This window comes from Podarcis vaucheri, assembly GCF_965113315.1.
Source record: "Podarcis vaucheri genome assembly, chromosome: 17".
Lineage (NCBI taxonomy): Eukaryota > Metazoa > Chordata > Lepidosauria > Squamata > Lacertidae > Podarcis > Podarcis vaucheri.
The window spans coordinates 18,819,690-18,825,689 of record NC_138755.1 but is presented as its reverse complement, the minus strand read 5'-3'; positions in this window follow the sequence as shown (position 1 = coordinate 18,825,689).

The following is a 6,000-nucleotide window of genomic DNA, read 5'->3' as shown; positions in this document are numbered from 1 at the left end:
CCCGAGGTACTATTTCTGGGTTAGCGGAGTCTGTAACCTGAGGTACCACTGTATAGTGAAGGTGTCAGGCGAACTTCCCTGGGGAGAGCATTCTACAGACAGGGAGCCACTGTAGAGAAGGCCAGCTCTCGTGTTGCCTCCCTCCTGACCTCTCGAGGAGGAGGCACATGAAAAAGGTTCTCAGAAGATGATCTCAGGGTCCGGGTAGGTTCATATGGGAATAGGCGGTCCTGAGCCATTTAAAGTTTTATAGGTCAAAACCAGCATTTTGAACTGGGCCCGGAAACTGATTGGTAGCCAGTGCAGTTGGACTGCAGTTGGAAATAAAGTGAACATTGTGTCTGTGGTATGATTTCTGTAGTGATCCATGAAAGTCAACATGTGATCTTCACTTTATTAAGTGATGATCATGCATGTAAGAACCAGTCCTTATATTAGGCATAGGGGGGACATCTGGCCTCCATGTGTTGTTGGTCTATGACTGTCATATACAGTGGTACCTCAGGTTACATATGCTTCAGGTTACATACGCTTCAGGTTACAGACTCCGCTAACCCAGAAATAGTGCTTCAGGTTAAGAACTTTGCTTCAGGATGAGAACAGAAATAGTGCTCCGGCGGCACGGCAGCAGCAGGAGGCCCCATTAGCTAAAGTGGTGCTTCAGGTTAAGAACAGTTTCAGGTTAAGTATGGACCTCTGGAACGAATTAAGTAATTAACCCAAGGTACCACTGTATCCCTGTTGCCATGATTCTGAAAATGCTGGCAGTTACAGTCCAAGAACATCTGTAGAACTTAAGGGTCTAAGTCTAAAGGGCGTATCTGGTAGTGTGATAGAAGATTTAAAATGGGTCTTTCCTTTGTGCCCAAAGTTCAATGCATTTCTTGAATGGAGATTTATATTTAGATAGTTGGTCTGCAAACAGGACACTCAAGTCCTTTTATTGCTGAACAACACCTAGCAAATTTAGAGCTTATATGGCGAGCAGGAACTTAAATAGTATACAAAGTACAGCTGAGACCATTACTGCCTGACTATAAATCCTTGCCCTAACATCAGAAAGAAAAGTCTTCTCTTCAATGGGACCGCAGCTCTTTGAAAACCTGGAGAGCAATCTTGATCTCAGCACAAGGCTATTGTTATCTCTCATTTTAAAAAAATAATATTTTCTGCTAGTGATTTTGATGGATATTTCAAGCTTTTCTTTGAAGACAATGCTATTCAATAACCTCCATTCACTCTCACATGCACCTTTATAGACACACACATGTTTTCCATGCTTATTTTATGTTAAAGTACAAAAAGAGAGACACGGGTTATATAGTAGTTAAGGTAACTTTCAAATATTCAAACCCTCAAATATTCAAACCTTAACACATGTCTTAACTGACCTTCCTTTTATTGCTTTTGACACTATTGACTATGGAATCCTCCTAGACAAGGCATAGCCAGCATAATGCCATCCAGATGTTGACAGATTACAGTTCTTGACATCTCTGACCATTAGCCATGTTGACTGGAGTCCAATACCTGGAACACATCCCATTTGCTATCCCTATCCTAGACCATATGGCAGGGACCAAAGCACCAAAGTGATCAGTTCCTGCTTTATTAGAAGAAAATGTAAAGTTACAAAAGCCTGCAAAGCCTTGCTGACTTGACTCAGGGCGAACACTGAAATAGCCAGCGTTTGCCATTACTGTCTGCACCTAGATAAGCATTTTATGCATTAAAAGGTAAAAGTAAAGGACCCGGGGCGGTTGAGTCCACTCAAAGGCGACTATGGGGTGTGACACTCATCCTGCTTTCAGGCCAAGGGAGCTGGCATTTGTCCACAGACAGATATCCGGGTCATGTGGCCCACATGACTAAACTGCTTCTGGAGCAACAGGACACCGAGATGAGCACCAGAGCGCACGGAAACACCGTTTACCTTCCCGCAACAGTGGTACCTAGTTATCTATTTGCACTGGTGTGCTTTCAACTGCTAGGTTGGCAGGAGCTGGGACAGAGCAACGGGAGCTCACCCCGCCATGTGGATTTGAACTGCTGACCTTCTTATCAGCAAGCCCAAGAGGCTCAGTGGTTTAGACCACAGCACCACACGCTCCCCTTTCTGCATTACTTAGAAAGCATACATCAGTTTGGCCAGAACCTCCCATTGTCCACCTGGCTGATGAAGCCATAGGTGGCATACATCCCAAGCCTTATAAATAGCTCCCCTCCCTAGGCCACTAGCCCAGTGTCCCAAGCCCGCAGATAGAGCAAACCAAATGGCACATTTCAAAGCAAGTGGCTAGACATATGTGAGTTCATTCTTGCAGCACGTAACTATTAGTCTCGAGGTTATCTTGTCTACCAAGATGGCGCTTACAGGCTTTCCGAAACATTTTCTTTCTTTTTTAAAAAATATTTTTTATTAGGAGTTTCAAAATGACAGTCAATCAAAAATACATCACCCTCATTCCCCCTATTCCCCCCCTCCTCAAAAAGAAAACAAGAAAGAAAAATCCCCTCCCTCCCACCCCTACCAGTCTTCCCTCAGCTCCTCTCTCTGGTTTCTTAGCACATGTTATTCTCTGCATATTATAAAGTTGTAAAGATCCTTAAATTATCTATCTAGATGTTATCAATAAAAAGTTTGTGTATGTTTATTCAAAACCTGCCAAGGAGTCCAATTAATTTTGTTGTTTCTTTAAGTACTTTGTGAAAGGTTCCCACTCTTCTTTAAAGTCACAGTCATATTTGTCATGTAGTTTGTGTGTCAGTTTCGCCAGTTCTGCATAGTCCATCAATTTCTCTTGTCACAGTTCTTTGGCCGGGATTTCCTTGTTCTTCCATCCTTGTGCTATTAAGACTCTTGCCGCTGTTGTCGCATACATTAAAATGTTTTTCAATTTATTTGACAGGTCTTTTCCTACAATCCCCCAAAACATTTTCACCATTTGTTTCTATACGAGAGTGCAGCCAGTGGTGGCTGGTGGCCACTGGGACTGCTGAGGCAGATGGCAGGGGACCAAGGGTAAGCAGAACCAGGGCCAATGGGATACAGAGCCCATTCTTCTCCCCGATGAAAAGGCAAGGTAAAGGGCCCCTGGACCATTAATTCCAGTCAAAGGCGACTATGGGATCTTTATCTTCAAGGGCAACACTGAGAGGAGGAAGCTGGCAGGCAATGTCCCCCCTTGTCCTGGACTGACTAGGTAAGGAAGAGTGGTGGGAGCCGCCCACTCAAGGAACTCCCCATGAAGGACACAGAAGATGATGACTTAGATCCTGGATCATGGTGGTGGGATACTGAGGAGAAGTCTGGGGAAAGGACAAACTGGAAGGTGCTATAAGCAGGGGGGTTGAGCGATCAAGGGGAATCAGGAGAAGGAGGGCCTTCCAGGACAAGGGTCAGAGACTGTGAGTCACAGTGTGAGCACAGACTCGGACAGAGAGGATTCAGAGGTTGCCAAACAGTCCCAGTCCTTCTGGCTTGTCTCCCCCTCTTACACCCCAATTGAGGAAAGTCCTGCATGTTTCTGAGCAACAGGCCAAAGAGGCTCAGAGGAGGAGCCCAGACCATTAACACAGCCTTCGTCTGCTTGGGAGGGATCCAGAGTAAGTGGCTATAGTGGTCAGTTTCAGCAAAGTCTCAGCTGGATTAAGACGAACCAGAGGACTCTGCTGAATTATTATTATTAATAATAATAAAGATAAAGGTAAAGGGACCCCTGACCATTAGGTCCAGTCGCAGATGACTCTGGGGTTGCGGCGCTCATCTCGCTCTATAGGCCGAGGGAGCCGGCGTACAGCTTCCGGGTCATGTGGCCAGCATGACTAACTTCTGGCGAACCAGAGCAGCGCACGGAATCACCGTTTACCTTCCAGCTGGAGCGGTACCTATTTATCTACTTGCACTTTGACATGCTTTCGAACTGCTGGGTTGGCAGGAGCAGGGACTGAGCAACGGGAGCTCACCCCGTCGTGCGGATTCGAACCACCGACCTTCTGATTGGCAAGTCCTAGGCTCTCTGGTTTAACCCACAGCGCCAATAGCTGTTAATACAAAGCTAATTGCAATCTGTGACTCCTGTATTCTCCTGCCTTGTGGATGACCTGGGCTCACTTGGCAGCTCCCTGACACCCCTTGGACTGGTTGTAAGTAAGATGTTGGGCAGGTGGAGTCTGACTGAGGGCAGATTGAGGTTGGTGGGGCAGAGTCCTATTTGTCCTATGGAGCATCCTTTACCAAGCGCAGCTCGCTGTGTTATATTGACATAGAATCTAGGGAGACTGCTTTCAGACTGAACCCCTGCCCCACTCTTTTTGGCATCCCTGTCTGTGTTCTGCTTTCATCCTAGGACAGGCCAGTTACTTCATGGCACAGCTGTGTTTTGAAACGGGGGCTTCGTAAGTCATAGTTCATGCCCTCGACTTTTATGATAAACCAGCTTTATTAGTTTCACAATAAATTATAGTTTTGCACTGGTACGTCCCCTCCCCCATGAAAAAAGACTGGTTTGCACTCTTTCACACAAAGAGTGCCTTTGAAGGTAGTTCAAAGTCCTGATAAAGGTGATCTCCAATGTTTCTAATTGCCAGTTATGATACTACTGTGTAATGTGCTGACTACTGGGGTTCTTTGAAGTCTTTTTCCTATCTGAGACATGAAAAACTCTACAAAACTTTCACTAATTGAATTAGAAGATATTCACCATATCAAAAAAATTCTTTTCTGTTAGCTAAAGTGAAGGTGATAGGAATGGCCAATTTTATTCACTGGAAGCTCCACAAAAATCGGCTGGAATATAACCCCCACACCCCTAAAAAAAATCTCACCCCTGCTGTTACCACATATAAGCCTGAATGGCCTTGAATAAAATAATAAGATATAACCTGAAAACTACTATGCTTTATTAAACAGCCCTCCCAAAGTCAGATAATTACTGATCCACTAATGGCCCATCAAGGACCTTGAATGACCCCAAACCCGCTGATACACTTAAGAGGGATATTATTGCTGCTGCTACTGTTATTATTATTATTATACCACCCTTCATTTGAAGATCACAGGCAGGGAAGATCACAGACTCATAGAGAATATTTATTTCTATTTAGAACTGAGACTGATCCATTAAAAAACAATAATGCTATTTTGGGTGTTCTGGATTCCACAATGTTTTAAGAAGACAATGTTGTTCCATTCTGATAGATGATGAAGGTGTATGCTATTGGTGCCTCACTCAGGCACACTGTGTGGTTTGTTCAGTGAGATTTCCTTTCTGGTCAGAAGCTGTTGCCTATATTAATTTTGCATTGGCAAAATCCTTAATATTTGCAGAAGTTCGTGTACTTCCCGTTGTATGGGGATTATCTACAGACAACAAAAAATGAACTTTATGAGCCCTTATGGTTGCTAATTATGGTTTTGAATTATGGTGCTGGAGGAGACTCTTGAGAGTCCCATGGACTGCAAGAAGATCAAACCTATCCATTCTGAAGGAAATCAGCCCTGAGTGCTCACTGTAAGGACAGATAGTGAAGTTGAGACTCCAATACTTTGGCCACCTCATGAGAAGAGAAGACTCCCTGGAAAAGACCCTGATGTTGGGAAAGATGGAAGGCACAAGGAGAAGGGGACAACAGAGGACGAGATGGTTGGAGAGTGTTCTCGAAGCTACCAGCATGAGTTTGACTAAACTGCGGGAGGCAGTGGAAGACAGACGTGCCTGGCATGCTCTGGTCCATGGGGTCACGAAGAGTCAGACACGACTAAACGACTAAACAACATGGTTGCTAAAACTTTGAGTCTGGAAGCATGAATATTCACCAACTTTTATACAATGGACTAAAGACCTTAACAAACTTGTTACATTTAAAAGTACCTTTTTTATATATAAACATCCATTTTGATTGGAGACCTATTCAGACATTTTGATGGCGTATATTGATTTGTTTGTGTAAATTGAGATGGTGAAGTGGGATGGCCATATATTACTTATTTTGTGTATC